The 19,642-nt window shown below is 43.9% G+C and overlaps 1 non-coding gene across 1 annotated transcript; it reads right to left on the reverse strand.

The window, feature by feature from the left end:
* Positions 1-5,887: 5,887 nt before the first annotated feature.
* On the reverse strand, positions 5,888-6,051 carry LOC128585191 (U1 spliceosomal RNA). Its single transcript, XR_008379923.1, has one exon. It is a non-coding gene; the product is annotated as a U1 spliceosomal RNA (small nuclear RNA).
* Between the last annotated feature and the right edge of the window lie 13,591 nt (positions 6,052-19,642).

Here is a 19,642-nt window from a genome sequence, read left to right on the forward strand (position 1 = left end):
CTGTTGGTCTTAGTTCTTTTTTTTTTTTTTTGTCCGGGGCTGTGTTTGAACCCAGCACCTCTGGCATATGGGACCGGCGCCCTACTCCTTGAGCCACAGGCGCCGCCCTGTTGGTCTTAGTTCTTTCCAGGAGCTCTTCCTGAGGTTACTCATAGCAGTAACACCACAGGTCTGGAGACTGCTGTGCAGTAAGGTCGGTGTTCTCCTCACATGCTCTTACTTGGCTTGTGCTCTTTAACAAGAGACCAATGATGTGAAATGATGTTAAATCCCTGCCCCAATCCCTTATGACCAAAGTATTTCTCACAGGCGTCTCCTACATAAAATAATAAGGAAATGATAGATTGTGAGTACTTATTTATCTTTGTTTTTACTGTAATTTATTTACTTATAATTATACAATTCAAGTTTTTTTTTAGACTGTCTCACTCTGTCACCCTGGGTAGAGTGCCATGGCTTCACAGCAACTTCAATGTCTTGGGCTCAAGTGATCCTCTTGCCTCAGCCGCCCAAGTACTTGGGACTACAAGTGCCCACCACAACACCAGGCTATTTTTAGAGGTGGGGTCTCACTCTTGCTCAGGCTGGTCTCAAACTTCTGAGCTCAAGCGATCCACCCACCTCAGCCTCCCAGAGTACTGGGATTACAGGAGTGAACCACCACACCCAGCCTACAATGAAATTTTTCTTTTTTTTTGCAGTTTTTGGCTGAGGCTGGGTTTGAACCCGCCACCTCCAATATATGGGGCCGGCACCCTACTCCTTGAGCCACAGGCACCGCCCTACAATTAAATTTTCAATAATGGCTGTGGTTCACAACCAGCTCACAAAATTTCTAAAAAATTAACAGTAAGCTCCAGCATATCCTTAAGCATAAAGATTTAATCAAAAGACAAAAAAGAACCACACACAGGAAGCCTTGTGGTGCACAAGATTATATTATTATACTTCTAGACATAGCACAGAAGCTTATGAAAAGTTGTAAAAAGAAAAAAACAGTAGAAACCCTGGTGAATACAATTGTTAGGTGCCACATGGGGACTTTTCTATGCTGCATTTAATGTAGAAAAACATGTCTATTAATAAAGAATCCAGAAGAAGAAACAAAAAGGAAGTAAACAGATTGGGTTCTCATCACAAACCAAAATGGGATAAAGAGAAGTGAGAAACGGGAGGAAAACATGCAGCTGGGCAAAAACAGCGCCCTGTGGGATTTAATGTGGCTCTTCTGCGGTTAGGAACCATTCTTTGTCTTACACTGGCTAGATATCACCAAAGCTGGTGTAAGAAATGAAATTTAGAAACACTGGTCTGTTTGCTTTCTAGACATTGCTGACTTTCAAGGACTTAGATTTGAGAGGAGAAATCATTTTGAAAAACATAAGGAATTAGGAAAACAATTTTTACTTTTTTCTTACATTGTCATCTTCTTTGAAAAATGAGATAGCGTTAAAAGTACGTGGGTCATGGGGCGGCGCCTGTGGCTCAGTCGGTAAGGCGCCAGCCCCATATACCGAGGGTGGCGGGTTCAAACTCGACCCGGCTGAACTGCAACCAAAAAAGAGCCGAGCGTTGTGGCGGGCGCCTGTAGTCCCAGCTACTCGGGAGGCTGAGGCAAGAGAATCGCTTATGCCCAGGAGTTGGAGGTTGCTGTGAGCTGTGTGATGCCATAGCACTCTACCGAGGGCCATAAAGTGAGTGAGACACAAGAGTGTCTCTACAAAAAAAAAAAAAAAAGTACGTGGGTCACCATGAAAATTTTGAGATAGACTGTTATGATCCATTATTTCACTTCCAAGAAGCACAGTCGACAGGGTCCCTTTTGATTCCCAGAGCAAGTTTGAACTTGCTCAGCTTATGGGTGGTGCTGGGAGGGCTGGGAGGGCTTCGTTTGTTTCTGTCAGTGCAGATTTTACATTTCTTGATTTTTGTGTATCTCAAAACTTTCGTAATGACCCATGTAACTCAGTGGTTTTCTGAGGTTGCCTGAAGGCTTCACTGTGCTCACTCAGGGCAGGTGCATACCCCATCAGCAATAGCCATTCCCTGTCCCACTGCAGCTGTCACTAAGGAGCAGGACACTGCTAACTCCAGTTCACAGCTGACAGGAAGCAGCTTCCACGTTAATCTGCCCAGGGGAGATTTTGTGACTCTTGTGTGACACAGTCTCAAAGTAGAAAATCTTACATTCCTCACGTTGCTGATGTCCCAACCATGTGCGGCCTCAACTCTACATGGAACGCTGGCTTATTTTAAGACTGGCTGAAACATGGAGTTCTACTGATTGCCTTACACACAGACATTTTTAGCCTGTATGATGTGATTTGTAGCCAATAATTTTAACTTCCATAATGTCATTTCCGATCAAAAGAGAACAGCTCCCATCTGAGGAGTCCTCCTCCCTTCTTTTAAACTTTCTTATAAAACTGGTCATGTGTGACAGACAGAACACCTCTAACTTTGTTAGTGGATCTTCCCAGCTTGACGCTCATATTCAGCTGCCAATAAATCTTTATTAAATTATTTCTTCCTCAACAGCCTTAATCTTGGCTGATGGCCTTTTGCCCCACTGAGCAAATGTGGTCTCCTAGTCTCAGCCAAGTCACCCCTGCACTCAGTTGTCATCAGGTGAAACCTTCTGTCCAAGGCAAGCCATCAAAAAGATGGAGATCTGGACTGCGCCTGTGGCTCAGTGGGTAGGGTGCTGGCCCCATATACTTAGGGTGGCGGGTTCAAACCCTGCCCTGGCCAAACTGCAACAAAAAATAGCTGGGCGTTCTGGCGGGTTCCTGTGGTCCCAGCTGCTCGGGATGGTGAGGCAAGAGAATCACCTAAACCCAGGAATTGGAGGTTGCTGTGAGTTGTGTGACACTCCGGCACTCTACCGAGGGCCATAAAGTGAGAGACTGTCTCTAAAAAAAAAAAGATTGAGATCAAATGGAAGTCTGCTAAAACTAAACAAAAACTTCATGGCGTTGTACGAAACACACAGAAAGCATCTACTCTACCACTGCTGAAAAGTCCCTGGCTGCTTAACATGAAGCATGCAGGCACAAGGATTTCAAAACTAAAAGCCACTGCTGCACTAATTGCAAAAAATTTCATCCAGGTCTATCTCTCACCTCTCCTTCCTTCATGAGAGAGACTCAGCTCTCTTTGGAAGTGCTCTAAACTTTCTCTTTGTTCTTCTTAAATAAAATCTGTTACCCTAAAAAAAATTTCATCTAATATTCAAGGGCTTGGAAGAGAGCCCATGGTCACTTTATCTCCATTAAAAGCAGTGAGATGAGCTTGTGCCCAAATGGAAACATTCATATTTCAAGTCTTTAAAAAAATTACCATGATTTAGCCATAGTCAATAGACAACTGGTGAGATTCTGATGCAGTTACAAATGCCAAGTAGATGCATCTTCCCCATCTGGGCTTCTTTAGTAACAGGAATAAGAGTTCAGTGTGCAGAAATCCAGGAACACAACAGCCTTCAAGGTCATCTAGTCTAACTTCCTTTTAAAATGACTTAAGACTTTTTATTCACGTAGACATAATATCCTTCCACAACTTGATTGTATTTTAATGTAATCAGTTTGGGCAATTTCAATTAAAGTAGGAAAAATAGAACATAGAGTTAGTCTCCTTTAGCCCCCCAAATTTATTTATTTATTTTTATTTTTAGAGACAGAGTCTCACTTTGTTGCCCTTGGTAAAGTGCTGTGGCATCACAGCTCACAGCAACCTCCAGCTCTTGGGCTTAGGTGATTCTCCTGCATCAGCTTCTCAAGTAGCTGAAACTACAGGTGCCCTTCACAACGCCCCGCTATTTTTTTGTTGCAGTTTGGCCAGGACTGGGTTTGAACCCGCCACCCACGGTATATGGAGCTGGCGCCCTACTCACTGAGCCACAGGCGTCACCCATCAAGGTTCTTTTTTTTTTTTTTTTTTTTTAATGCAATGAATGGTAAAGAATAAGATTGGTGTCATAACAATTCAGCTGTTATGTGACAAGTGATGGACCATGGGTTCATTTTCTTTTTTTTTTTTTGTAGAGACAGAGTCTCACTGTACCGCCCTCGGTAGATGCCATGGCGTCACACGGCTCACAGCAACCTCTAACTCCTGGGCTTACGCGATTCTCCTGCCTCAGCCTCCCAAGCAGCTGGGACTACAGGCGCCCGCCACAACGCCCGGCTATTTTTTTGTTGCAGTTTGGCCGGGGCTGGGTTTGAACCCGCCACCTCAGTATATGGGGACGGCGCCCTACTCACTGAGCCACAGGCGCCGCCCCATGGGTTCATTTTCATCCACCGTCCCACACATCATGCCTTAGAATGCTTTGAAATCAATGTGGAAAAAAAAAAAAAGGGAAAACACGGTGGCGGGGGGGGGGGGGGGGGGCGGAGCAGAAAGGAAAAAAAGAAATAAAAAAAATCAATGTGGGGCGGCGCCTGTGGCTCAGTCGGTAAGGCGCCGGCCCCATATGCTGAGGGTGGCGGGTTCAAACCCGGCCCCGGCTGAACTGCAACCAAAAAAAAATAGTTGGGCATTGTGGCGGGCGCCTGTAGTCCCAGCTACTCGGGAGGCTGAGGCAAGAGAATCGCTTAAGCCGAGGAGTTGGAGGTTGCTGTGAGCTGTGTGACGCCACGGCACTCTACCCGAGGGCAATAAAGCAAGACTCTGTTTCTACAAAAAAAACAAAAACAAAAAAACAATGTGAATTAAAAATAGCCTTTCTTAAAAACAACAAAAAAGCATGCAAAATTATTACGTAAGTTTAGGTATTATCACACTAATGTAAAACAAAGGATAAAGTATGCACGCACAACTCAAAAGAGTTTACAAAAAAGAATGAGGCAAATGCTTATTTGCTCAAATAATTATAAATATAAGCGAAGCACTTAAAGCAAAGAACTCACGTTCTGAGCTTTAAGTCCTCATCATTACAATTAAATCTTCTACAAAGCAAAATATTGATCAGAAAAGTTTATAAAATATTTTCAAAGATCCTAGTGCATCATTTGGAAATGATTTCTCTAAAATAATCAATAGTTCCCTCTCAAATCTCAAATGGTTTATCTGTTTTTTTTTTCTTTTTTATTTTTTGTAGAGACAGAGTCTCACTTTGTCACCCTCAGTAGAGTGCTCTGAAATCACACGCTCACAGCAACCTCCAGCTTCTAGGCTTACGTGATTCTCTTGCCTCAGCCTCCCGAGTAGCTGAGACTACAGGCGCCCGCCACAACGCCCAGCTATTTTTGTTGCAGTTTGGCCGGGGCTGGGTTTGAACCCACCACCCTCGGTATATGGGGCTGGTGCCCTACCCCCTGAGCCACAGGTGCCACCCAGTTTATCTGTGTCTTTAAAACACACACACACACAAGTTGGGAGAAAATTTAAGAATCCCCACACATAGCCGGGTGTTGTGGCGGGCGCCTGTAGTCCCAGCTACTCTGGAGGCTGAGGCAAGAGAATCGCTTAAGCCCAGGAGTTGGAGGTTGCTGTGAGCTGTGTGATGCCATGGCACTCTACCCGAGGGCCATAAAGTGAAACTCTGTCTCTACAAAAAATAAAAGAATCCCCACACAAAGGAACTCTGAAAACAGAGGTACATAATAAATACATTTTAAAGATATGATGACTTGGTTGAGTTTACTAAATGGGTATTTAGCCCACGGAAACACTTCACATCCAGAGGAAGGTGAACAAAGGTGACAGCAAGCAGAAATGAGTCAGGCGGGTCCATGTTCCTCCTTGACTAAGATGGGAAATTACTTACCTCCCTGTTAACAAAGATTAAATTTCTAACCGGACAAAAACACTCATTATGACCAAAATAGATTTATCATGAATAAGCACTTGTTGAATAATGTAAGAAAAAAAAATTTTTTTTTTTCAGGGGAAAGCACGAACACAGTCCCCCACTACCACAAATTATGCAGTCGAGTTTCCCACATTTGGGGAAATCGCAGGGGTCAGCACATCCGGAGTGCAATGGATAAGCCTCGCCCTGGGAAAACCACCTTCGTGATCATGGTATCTCCCCTCCCAAGTAAGTATTTTTTTTTTTGTAGAGACAATCTCTCACTATGTTGCCCGGGCTGGTCTTGAACTCCAGACCTCAAGTGATCCTTTTGACTCTGCCTCCCAAAGTGTTGAGATTACAGGCATGATCAATGTTAAGAAAAATTTTAGTCCCTTATTGTAAATTGCACAAAATGCCCATAATAATTAGCTGCTTATAAGGGTTTCCTGGTTCGGTGCCTGTAGCACAGTGGTTACAGCACCAGCCACATGCACCGAGGCTTGTGGGTTGAACCTGGCCCAGGCCAGCTAAACAACAGTGATGACTGCAACAAAAAAATAGCTGGATATTGTGGCAGGAGCCTTTAGTCCCAGCTACTTGGGAGGCTCAGGCAAGAGAATCGCCCAAGAGTTTGAGATTGCTGTGAGCTGTGATGCCACAGCACTCTACTCAGGGTGACATAGTGAGACTCTGTCTCAAAACAAACAAACAAAAAAAAACACCCCCCAACATAAGGGTTTCCCATTGAGCAATTAGGAAGATAAAGGTGATTTGAAGGAAACTTCTGTGGATAATTAATATTTCATATAAGTCATACATAAAACCAAGCATGTAATTATATGCCTTTGGATTTTGTAATGACAGGTACAAGACACGGCTGTCCCATATCCTTTTCTTAAGGGCTCCTCACAATACCTTGAGGGAGTGGTTGGGAGAAGTCACCCCAAGTCACACCACAGGATGACTGGTGAGGTTTCAAGGGTTAGTCATCAGCTGTCTTCGGGGACGCTTCAGTAAAACCCATTTCAAGGGCCAGGTGTGGTGGCTCAGGCCTGTGATCCCACCACTCTGGGAGGCAGAGGCGAGTGGATTGCCTGAGCTCAGGGGCTTGACTAGCCTGAGCAAGAGCAAGACCTTGTCTCTACTAAAAATAGAAAAACTAGCCAGGTGCTGTAGTGGGCACCTGTCATCCAAGCTACTCGGGAGGCTGAGGAGGATATCTTTAGCCCAAGAGACAGGTTGCTGTGAGCTATGATGGTACCATAGCACTCTATTGGGGTCACAGAGTAAGACTCTGTCTCAAAAAAACAAAACAAAAAACCATTCCCCAAGGAATGCAGTCCCCTATCATTTTCAAAGACTCAGACTTCAAAATTAATTACCTAAGATTATTATTTGGTCTATGGCCCTAATTCTGTTACATTTGAATAACTCAAAGCAGTTCATGAAGTCTTAGAAATATTAAGATAGAAGCTCTCAGAGTTTTGATTATGGAGGGGTACAGAATACCCCAAAGTTAATATTCAGTATGATGTCTTGGCATACTGAATATTTTAAGCTGAAGGAGTACTGAGAAATGGAAGATGCTGGAGGGAGTGTGACCTGCTGAAACAGGTTACAAGACCATCTGAAAGAACCAGACCAGTGCCATCTTAGGAGTTAAGTTTTGCTCCCCCCCACCATTTCACTCAGTAAGCTTAACTTTCCAGGTAAGCCCAGGCAATTCCCCGAAATCATGAGACAACTGCCCACCAATCAGGGACCCCCCCACCTGACCAATCCAGAAGTGCCCCCTTTGTTTCAAGCTGTGCACGCCCACCCGCTGCATAGGACCATAAAACCCCCCTGCTCCAGAGCTTAGGGCTCCTGGCTCAGATCCATTGTAGCAGAGACCCCGGGAGCCCAAGTTCAAACTTGCAATAAACGGCCCTTTTGTTTTTGCATCAGACTCTGCTCCCTGGTGTTCTTTGTGGGGGATTTCAAGATCTGGGCACAACACATATGAGAGATGCCCTCCCTATACCTGGAGGAAAAGAAAGGAATTGAAATGAACAAGTCTTGCTGTTTCCCCCAGCTCTCTGCTTTTAGATTATACCCATTTATCCCATCACATATTCCTGTGATTTTCCACTCTTCATCAAACTGAGTACAAAAACACTTTGTTTAAAAAAAAAACAACTTTGTTTCACCATTTCTGTGGGTCTTCATTTCCTTATGTCAGGTAAAACTTGTACTAAATAAATTTGTTTACCTTTTTCTAGTTAATCTTTTATTTTTTATTTTTGTGAGACCAAGTCTCACTCGTCGCCCTGAGTAGAGTGCTGTGGCATCATCATGAAAGGACAAAGCTAACTTCATTTTGTTAAAACTAACTCCATTTTGTCTCAGCCTTCACTGACCCCACTTTGCCCCCAGCCTTTAATTTACAGCTGCATACCAAAGGTGATAGGCAACCTGCTTCCTCCCCCACCCCGGCTCCAGTGTGTTTGCCCTGAGCGATAATGGCACCCACTCTCAGCCCCAGTAGTAGTAAATCTTTCCCCTAAGCCCCTATTCCTCCCCCCACTTTTCTGTATCCTTAAAACTGCTCTTCCCTCTGTTGTAGGGGCTTCTCTGCCCTCCTGCTGCGGCAGGAGAAGCCCAGATTCAAATCTGTGAATAAACGGCTCTATTGTTTTTGCATCGCACTCGGCTAAGGTTAGTGGTCTTTGTGGGGGATTTCAAGATCTGGGCACAACAATCATAGCTCACAGCAACTTCAAACTCCTGGGTTCAAGCAATTCTTTTGCCTCAGCCTCCAGGGTAGCTGAGACTACAGCCATGTGCCATCACACCCAGATAGTTTTTTCCATTTTTAGTAGAGATGGGGGTGGAGTCTCTCTCTTGCTCAGGTTGGTCTCAAACTCTGGAGCTAAACAATCCTTCTGGCTCAGCCTCCCAAAGTGCTAGGATTATAGGCCTGAGCCACTGCACATGGCCCTTGTTAACCTTTCATCAGTCTAATTACTGGAGACCCAGACAATGAACCTAAGATAGGTAATGAGGGAAGAAAAAAAAAAAAAAAACTTGGTGTGGGGAATGTGAGTTCCTTTAGTTCAGGGGTCCTCAAACTGCGGCCCGTGGGCCACATGAAGCGGTGTGATTGTATTTGTTCCCGTTTTGTTTTTTTACTTCAAAATAAGATATGTGCAGTGTGCGTGGGAATTTGATTAGTTGTTTTTTTAAACTATAGTCTGGCCCTCCAACGGTCTGAGGGACAGTGAATTGGCCCCCTGGTTAAAGTTTGAAGACGCCTACTTTAGTTTATCAGGCCCAGAGAGACATTTAAAATGTACCAGTGATACCGGAGTTTCAGGTTCTCCGCGATTTGAAGAATGAATCCATGGACCACGGAATCAGTGGTAAGTCAGGATTTATTCACAGAAACAAAAATTACAACAACTACAAAACCCAAACCTCCAGGCAGAGAGAACCCAGAAGGGGTTGGAAGTCTATCCTCTGGCTCTCTGCTCAGGGGTTTACATAGTGGCGGGGGTTTTGTTTTGCAGGAACTCAATGTTGACTTTAGGGGGTGGGTCTTCCTCAGTTACAGCCAGCTGTCAAATGAACTCTCCTGCCTTGGAAACTTACTTGAAATCCACCAGTCAGAAGTCATTTCCATTGAATGATTGTTACTAAGGCTCAAAGATTATTAAATTGGGAGAAAGAGTGCTTTAATACAAAAACTCCATCACCGAAACAGCAGCACATTGTAATATATTTAAAACATGGGCCAGGTGTGGTGGCTTACGCCTGTGATCCCAGCACTGTGGGAGGCTGAGGCAGGAGGATCACTTGAGCTTAGGAGTTCCAGAGCAGCCTGAGCAAGAGTAAGATCCTGTCTCTACTAAAAATAGAAAAACTAGGGCGGCGCCTGTGGCTCAGTCGGTAAGACGCCGGCCCCATATACCAAGGGTGGCGGGTTCAAACCCGGCCCCGGTCAAACTGCAACCAAAAAATAGCCGGGCGTTGTGGCGGGCGCCTGTAGTCCCAGCTACTCGGGAGACTGAGGCAAGAGAATCACTTAAGCCCAGGAGTTGGAGGTTGCTGTGAGCTGTGTGACGCCACAGCACTCTACCGAGGGCCATAAAGTGAGACTCTGTCTCTACAAAAAAAAAAAAAAATAGAAAAACTAGCCAGGCATGGTGGGCACCTTTCGTGCCAGCTACTCAGGAGCCTGAGGCAGGAGAACTACTTGAACCCAGGAGTTTGAGGTTGCTATGAGCTATGATGCCATGGCACTCTACCAGGGTGCCAGAGTGAGATTCATTCTCAAAAAATAAAATAAAATAAAACCGAACAGAGTAAGGAAATGCTCATATTCAAATTTGAACAAGAAAGTTACTTAATTGAATTTGACACCCACGTAATTTTTCATAATTTATTTATGATGGGAAGTTTTTTTTTTTGTTTTTTTTTTTTATAGAGAAAGAGTCTCACTGTACCGCCTTTGGGTAGAGTGCCGTGGCGTCACAGGGCTCACAGCAACCCCCAACTCTTGGGCTTACGTGTTTCTCTTGCCTCAGCCTCCCGAGCAGCTGGGACTACAGGCGCCCACCACAACGCCCGGCTATTTTTTTGTTGTTGTTGCAGTTTGGCTGGGGCTGGGTTTGAACCCGCCACCCTCGGCATATGGGGCCAGCGCCCTACTCACTAAGCCACAGGCACCGCCCAGAAAGTTGTTTTTTTTTTTTGAGATAGAGTCCCATTATGTTGCCCTTGGTAGAGTGCTATGGAGTCACAGCTCACAGCAACCTCAAACTCTTGAGTTCAAGCAATCCTCTTTTCAGCCTACCGAGTAGCTGGAACTACAGGTGTCCACCACAATGCCCAGCTAGTTTTTCTATTTTTAGTACAGACAGGGTCTCACTTTGCTTAGGTTGACCTTCAACTCCTGAGCTCAGGCAATCCAACTGTCACGGCTTCCCAGAGTGCTGGGATTACAGATGTGAGCCACTGCGCCCAGCCTATATGGAAAGTTTTTAGAGATTACGATTCAAGAAAAATAAAACCTTTCCTTTGCAACCCAAGCATATACTTTGTCTTGTTTTTGATACTAGATGCTTTGTATTTAACAAGAAAAACACCAATTGTATAAAATTGGAACATTTAAAACTTATTTAGATATATGTAATACATACATTAAATAAGGTTCAAAATTGTATTTTTTTTTTTTTTGAGACAGTGTCTCATTATGTTGCCCTCAGTAGAGTTGTGGCTTACAGCTCACAGCAATCTCAAACTCTTGGGCTCAAGTGATTCTCCTGCCTGAGCCTCCCAAGTAGCTGGGACTACAGGCACCTGCCACAGCACCTGGCTATTTTTTGTTGCAGTTGTCACTGTTGGTTAGCTGGCCCGGGCTGGGTTCAAACCCAGCAACTTCAGTGTATGTGGCTGGCGCCATAAACACTGTGCTACAGGTGCCGAGCCAAAATCATATTATCTTTATTACATACTTATTATGTATCTTGGATATCTAACAGTTCCATAAGCAATCTCAATTGTATAGTGTGTAACTTCTCTTAAAAAATAAACTTGAAATTTTATGAGTTTTCCCACACATGAGCATGTTAGATTGTAGCAATAACCTACAGAGGTCAATGGGGTAAAATAATAACTCCATTTTTTTCTTTACAGATAGGGGTATAATAGATGGTAAAATTTTAGGACCCTCTAAATTCATTGTGCCAAGAGGGTTAGGGCCTGGGAAGCAGAGTAATAGAGCATGTTTGCAACCCTGCTTCTTAGGTTACAGGTTAGCTCTCTTCCCCATTATTCTTGTTCAGTGACTAGGAATGACCCGAGACCAGACCTTTCCTCCCTTCCCATCACTGATCTTCATGATAGTTAACTGTCTCCTTTATCATCCTGTTCCTAACTCAGACCAGAGGGAACCTGAGAACCCATAAAAGCTACATCTTCAGTTTGTGGAATGTTAAATATACCTTTCCCCAAAAGAAAAAGACCACTCAACTAATCAGATCATTGTAACCACGCGTTAAGCTTTACATGAAGATGTTGAAATTCTGTAAATCTTCCCTAAGCTTTATTTACAAAAGTGATCTCAAACTTCCACACTTTGGAACACTTGAGAATTTGTACTTTTTGGGCAGAGCTATCCTTTTTTTATTTTTATTTTTTTTGAGACGGAGTCTCACTCTATAGCCCTTGGTAGAGTGCCATGGTGTCATAGTTCACAGCAACCTCCAACTCTTGGGCTTAAGAGAGTTTCTTTTCTCATCCTCCTGAGTAGCTGGGACTACAGGCGCCTGCCACAATGCCCGGCCATTTTTGTTGCAGTTGCCACTGCTGTTTTAGCTGGCGGGGGTCGGGTTTGAACCCGCCACCCTCAGTATATGAGGCCAGCGCCCTACCCACTGAGTCACAGGTGCCGCCCAGGGCAGAGCAATCCTTAATCTCTGTGCTTGAATAAATCTCTTAAACTAGACTTTTTTTTTGAGACAGGGTCTGGCTCTATTGTCCAGGCTCCAATGCCACATCATCATAGCTCACAGGAACCTTGAATTCTTGGCCTCAAGCGATCCTCCTGCCTCAGACTCTCAAAGTATAGGATTATGGATGTGAGTCACCCTCCCAACTCTCTTTAACTAGATGCTGACTTTTTCCATTATTTTAAGGTTGACAGGAAAAATGAAGTATTTGTGATCAAAATTAGAATACAAATAAGATCCTCAAAGGCTACAGCAATGCAAGGGAACTTAACAAGTTGAAATTTAAACAGATAGGCTGGGTGGGGGGCTCTCGCCTATAACCCTAGCACTTTGGGAGGCCAAGGCGGGTGGACTGTTTGAGCTCAGGAGTTCAAGACCAACCTGAGCTAGAGTGAGACCTAGCTCTGCTAAAAATAAAAAAATTAGGCTCAGCACCCATAGCTCAGTGATTACAGTGCCAGCCACATACATGGAGGCAGGCAAGTTCAAACCCGGCCTGGGCCTGCTAAAACAACAATGACAACTGCAACAAAAAAAATAGTTCGGGATTGTGATGGGCACCTGTAGTCCTAGCTACTTGGGAGGCTGAGACAAGAGAATCACTTGAGCCCAAAGTTTGAGGTTGCTGTGAGCTATGACACCACAGCACTCTATTGAGGGAGACATAATGAGACTCTGGCTCAAAAAAAAGAAAAAAGAAAAATTAGCCAGATGTTATGGCAGGCACTGTAGTCCCAGCTACTTGGGAGACTGAGGTAAGAGGATCACTTGAGCCCTAGAGTTGGAGGTTGCTGTAAACTGTGACGCCAGAGTATTCTAGCAAGGGTGACAAAGTGAGCTATCTAAAAAAAAAAAACATTTTTTTTTTTAAACAGATACCATAGATTGTGTCCTTGGGGGTCTAAAAGAACAACTGCACAAACAAAATAGCTTAACAACAGCCCTCATGGAAAACAAGCAAGGCAATGAGTTACCAGTGTTATACTGTCTCATAAAAAGCTGCTCGAATCTTAGACTGCGCTGGAAACATCATCAACACTCAGTGTCTACTGTCAACATCACTGCAGATAAACTAAGTGCTCTGGGAAAAGTCACATATTTATATTATCACCTATAATACGGGATTCATGATTATAATCAGGTATTTTAGATTTAAAAATGGGCAATGAACCTTTGTAATACTTCTGCATTTATATATGTAATTTTATTCCACCAGTAGGTCCTTGTGAGCTGTGATGCCACGGAACTTTACTGAGGATGATAAAGTGAGACTCTGTCTCTACAAAAAGCAACGGTTCTCAACCTATGGGTCACAACCTACAGAACTGTATTAAAGGGCTGCGGCATTAGGAAGGTTGAGAATCACCATTTTAAAGGGATTTCATCAATAATTTCCTATATTTAGTTAACAATTCTTGGTTAATCTGAAGTAGGGAATACTGAATAGCATCACTAAATATAAAATAAAAAGTTTTTAATAATTTGCAAAGACAGCACAGAAAATCAACACCATAACCAGAATGCCAGTTTCACCAACTGCAGCACTGACCCCTCTTGGCTGGAGAAGTCACGTGGGCTCGGTGTTGTCAGTGTGCAGAGTCCGTGTAAAGTGCTACTACTGTGAACAGACCCTGTGACTATGCAGTCAGAAGCTGCCTACGGGAACAGTTATTTTCAGTGAATGAGTCTGTAGACTCTACATTATAAAAACATCTTCAATAAACATCAAAGTAGCATTTTATTTTATTTAATATTTTTTACAGTTTTTATTTTGTATTTATTATTATTATTATTATTATTTTTTTTTTTTTGCAGTTTTTAGCCGGTACCAGGTTTGAACCTGCCACCTCTGGTATATGGGGCCGGCGCCCTACTCCTTTAAGCCACAGGCGCCGCCCCAAAGTAGCATTTTAGATACGGTACTGTAACAGTGCTTACTACTTTTCTATCCCAGGAATAAAAATTGACATGTAATAAGATTTTCAGAGCCCTAACAATAGAGGGTCGCCCCTTTCTGGGCTCATCTGTAATTACACAACTAAAGGCTACCTGGAGTTTGTTAAATAATTCATTTTTTAAAAGTCACTTTCTGATATTTCTTCCAAAGTATGTCTCTTCATACTTTTTCATATTCTTTTTTATACTAAATGAAAAAGACACCAAGAAAGGGGCTTCAAGAGGAATGGGAGGAAAGCCTGGCCTGTGGAACGAAGTCTGGAGGGCCTGTAGGGTCATTCACCACCAACCTACAGAAAAGGACCCAAATGCCTGGCAGTGAAGGGGACTGAAGGACAGAGGAAGGGGAACTCACACCCCACGGCCCCTGTGTGCGTTTCTCTCACCTCTGCTCCTTCCCGGAGGGCCCACTTCCAGCTCTCTTTGGAAGTGCTCTAAACATTCTCCTTGTTCTCCCAGAAACTCGTGCAGGTGACTTTTGCTCTTGTCCACATGACCTGAGCCACCCCATTTTATTTTCAGTTTCCAATCACTTCTGTTTTGATTACTGCTGTGCCTCTATTGGAACTTTCTAGCTCAGTTGACTAATCAAACTAGGACCCCTAACCTCCAACACTAAACTCTTACTTACATCAAAATTTAAAAAATTATTTCCCCCTCTCTACCTTTTAATTAAATATTCCAGTAGAAGCTAAAACGGTCTAAGGAAAGAAAAAAATAGATTGTTACTTAATTTAAAAGTTCAATTTCAGATAGTAATTCAGATATTTAAACCTTAGAGAAAAACTTTATGAAAATTACCATTTTTTGATTTTAATGTTATTTTAGTTTTTAAAGAAACTTGAATGAGGGTAGGGGAGAGGAGGCAAAGGACAGAGTGGAGGAGGGAGGGCAATTGGCAGGATCTCACCTAACATGCACAATGTGAGGGTATTTGGCTCACCCCCGGTGAAGGGCTCAACTACAACTTGGAACTTTACCTTAGAATTCAAAACTACGAAACCAGGCGGCGCCTGTGGCTCAGTGAGTAGGGCGCCGGCTCCATATGCCAAGGGTGGCGGGTTCGGACTGCAACAGAAAAATAGCCGGGCGTTGTGGCCCGCACCTGTAGTCCCAGCTGCTCGGGAGGCAAGAGAATCGCGTAAGCCCAAGAGTTAGAGGTTGCTGTGAGCCATGTGATGCCACGGCACTCTACCTGAGGGTGGTACAGTGAGACTCTGTCTCTACAAAAAAAAAAAAAAAGCAAAAAAAGAAAAATACACAGGTACTAACAAGTCCTTTCAATTCTCACAAACAAAAGGACCTTTAAAATACTTCTAAAAACGATACATTTTCTTTCAAGTCAATCTGATAAACTTGATGACAGTTAAATTTTATTCACAAATGCTGTTAAACATGAGGGGCTAAGAGTTTTGCGGAAACACAAATTTCTACAAGATACAAATATTATTGGTGCATTTTGATAACAATGGAGTAAGTTATTTAATACACACAATTTTATGATAAAAGATACCCCAAATGGAAGTGTCATCTCTTTCCTGCTTGATAAACAACATTCCCAATATCAGCACTTTCCCCTTCTCTCTTAGGCAACCATCCTTTTGCCTTCTTCTACCTACTAGGTATCTGCCAAGATTAGGGTTTGGAGGCTGAAGTGAAGGCCCTTTCAGAAACATATTCTGGATGCCATCCTTATTTCCATGCAAGAAAAAAGCTAAGGGCGGTGCCTGTGGTTCAAGGAGTAGGGCGCCAGCCCCATATACCAGAGGTGGCATATTCAAACCCGGCCCCGGCCAAAAAAAAAAAAAGGAAAGAAAAGAGCTAAAATTCCACATAAAAGATACTGATTTTTCGGGCGGTGCCTTGTGGTTCAAAGGAGTAGGGCACTGGCTCCATATACTGGAGGTGGCCGGTTCAAACCCAGCCCTGGCCAAAAACTGCAAAAAAAAAAGATACTGATTTTTCAAATACATTTGGTACACCAGTGAGAAACTGTCTGCCCAATGGATCTACAGGTTGACCAGATTCAGCTCTGAGGACAGATTCGGCATACTGACATTTGTTAAATTTCAAATATTCCTGAATTAATTCATTAATTAGAAGGTTTTTATGAGACAATGATGGTTGGTGTTCATGGTCATTATCTAGGGCATCGGTTCTCAACCTGTGGGTCACGACCCCTTTGTAACAATGAAAATACATCACGGCTTTAGGAAGGTTGAGAACCGCTGATCTAGGGCATTAAAACTTTAGCTTGAATGCTTGATGCTTGCTTTTAAATGTCTTACTAGCCTTTCCAATGTGCTGTCTGCAGCCAGCATACGCCTCGGGTGCTCTCTGGCCAGTGACTTCTTCGTAGCCTCCCTGTGTCTCCCCAGGTCTAATTCATCTCTTCCTTTCCCTCAACCTCAGGATGAAACGCCACTATGATGAGGATTCTTTTTTTTTTTGGCCGGGGCTAGGTTTGAACCTGCCACCTCCAGCATATGGGACCGGCACCCTACTCCTTCAGCCACAGGCACCACCCTATGATGAGGTGATGAGGATTCTTATAAAAACCCTTGGGGGGGGGGGTGTGTGCCTATGGCTCAGTTGGTAAGGCGCCGGCCCCATATACCGAGGGTGGTGGGTACAAACCCGGCCCCGGCTGAACTGCAACCAAAAAATAGCCGGGTGTGTGGCGGGCGCCTGTAGTCCCAGCTACTCGGGAGGCTGAGGCAAGAGAATTGCTTAAGCCCAGGAGTTGGAGGTTGCTGTGAGCTGTATGATGCCATGGCACTCTACCAAGGGCCATAAAGTGAAACTCTGTCTCCACAAAAAAAAAAAAACAACAACCCTGGGCGGCACCTGTGGCTCAAGGAGTAGGGCACCGGTCCCATATGCCGGAGGTGGGCAGGTTCAAACCCAGCCCCGGCCAAAATCCAAAAAAAAAACCCTTAGGGAATCTCATCCCTCTCAAGGTTGAACCTTCAGATACATTAGAGAGTGTAAAGGCTGACCCAGGATAAGAAAGTAATTCCTTCTCATCAGCAAAGACTGATTCTTGCTGGCAAGTATCTGGAAGATGGACATACTCTGCCTGACTACAACATTCAAAAGGTGTCCACTCGGGCGGCGCCTGTGGCTCAAGGAATAGGGTGCCGATCCCATATGCCGGAGGTGGTGGGTTCAAACCCAGCCCCGGCCAAAAACCACAAAAAACAAACAAACAAAACAAAACAAAAAAAAAACAAAAGGTGTCCACTCTTCATCCTGTGGTGATTTGAGAAGACTAAGACACAGCTAATTAAGCTAGCTGTCCTGACATACGGGAAGGTGGATGAGAATGGTAAAATTATAATCATCACCTTCATCAGGGGTGTCCTTCAGATGACTATGGTGCTGGGATTTTTATGGCCAGCCACTTGGATAGACATCACTGTGGGAAATGTTATCAGTAAGCCAGAAGACAAGCAGTTGTGTATGAATTAGTGAAAGGCATACCTAACAAATAAGTAACTAAATGCCCTAATACTATTTTTCCAAGGTGTCTTTTAAAATGGCCTTCAACTCAGTGACAGTCACCACTTTTCAATAGCTACCAGGGGTGTGCCTAGAAAAAAGTTATGTCTAGAACAACTGAATTTGCCAGGAAAGAAATAACATTTTAAGATAGACAATAGTATGTTACAGGTTACTATTTTCTCTCTGGCTTAATTTTCATTTTGAAAGGTTACAGAAAAGTCTAAAGTTTCTGAGTACAGAGGCAGACTAACTAAAAATATCTTCTCTTTTAGAGATGTTAGCAAGGAAGTCACTAATCCTCAAGAAAATGGGCATTTGATAAAATAACTGACATTAAAAACCACAAAATCTTTCTTTTACACTGCTGGTGGGACTGCAAACTAGTACATCCCTTTTGGAAAGGAGTATGGAGAATTCTCAAAGAACTCAAATTAGATCTCCCATTTGATCCTGTAATCCCATCACTAGGCATCTACCCAGAAGAAAAAACATCATCTTTTTTTTTTTTTTGTAGAGACAGAGTCTCACTTTATGGCCCTCGGTAGAGTGCCGTGGCCTCACACAGCTCACAGCAACCTCCGACTCCTGGGCTTAAGCGATTCTCTTGCCTCAGCCTCCCGAGTAGCTGGGACTACAGGCACCCACCACAACTCCCGGCTATTTTTTGGTTGCAGTTTGGCCGGGGCTGGGGCCGGGTTTGAACCCGCCACCCTCGGTATATGGGGCCGGCGCCTTACCGACTGAGCCACAGGCGCCGCCCACATCATTTTATCTTGAGGACACTTACCTGGGACTGTTTATTGCAGCTCAATTTACAATTGCCAAAATGTGGAAACAACCTAAATGCCCACCAACCCAGGAATGGATTAACAAGCTGTGGTATATGTATATCACGGAATACTATTCAGTCATAAAAGTAAATGGAGACTTTACATTTTTTGTATTAACCTGGATTGAGTTGGAACACAGTAGGCTCGGCATCTGTAACTGTGGTTAGGGCACTGGCCACATACACCAAGGCAGGTGGGTTTGAACACTGGTCTGCCAAACAACGACAACTGCAACAATAAATAGCTGGGCGTTGTGGTGGGTGCCTGTAGTCCCAGTTACTTGGGAGGCTGAGGCAAGAGAATTACTTAAACCCAAGGGTTAGAGGTTGCTGTGAGCTGTGACACCACTACTCTACTAAGGGTGACATAGTGAGACTCTTTCAAAAAAATAAACAAAAAAAACCCCCCAAAATGGAGAAGCAAGAATCCAATGTACTCAATTCTTTTTTTTTTTTTTTTTTTTGTAGAGACAGAGTCTCACTTTATGGCCCTCGGTAGAGTGCCGTGGCCACACACAACTCACAGCAACCTCCAACTCCTGGGCTTAAGCGATTCTCTTGCCTCAGCCTCCCTAGTAGCTGGGACTACAGGCGCCCGCCACAACACCCGGCTATTTTTTGGTTGCAGTTTGGCTGGGGCCGGGTTTGAACCCGCCACCCTCGGTATATGGGGCCGGCGCCCTACCTACTGAGCCACAGGCGCCGCCCCAACATACTCAATTCTAATATGAAGGTAGTAGATGATTTAATACAAGCTGGGAGTAGGGGAATGAGGGAGCAGGGAAAGGGGAGGTGTGAGGGGATGGGGATTACCATGTATGGCACACCTCTTGCGGGTGAGACACAATTATAAGAGGTACTTTACCTAACAAATGCAATCTCAGTGTAACCTAATTCTTTGTACCTTCAATGAATCCCAAACCATAAAATAAATAAAACCACAAATTGTTAAATGATACAATGTAACTATAAAAAATTTTTTTTTTCAGGGCTCCATGGCGCCTGCTGCTCAAGCAGCTAAGACGCCAGCCACCTACACCTGAGCTGGCAGGTTTGAATCCAGCC

Source organism: Nycticebus coucang, chromosome 4 (genome assembly GCF_027406575.1).
Source record: "Nycticebus coucang isolate mNycCou1 chromosome 4, mNycCou1.pri, whole genome shotgun sequence".
NCBI lineage: Eukaryota > Metazoa > Chordata > Mammalia > Primates > Lorisidae > Nycticebus > Nycticebus coucang.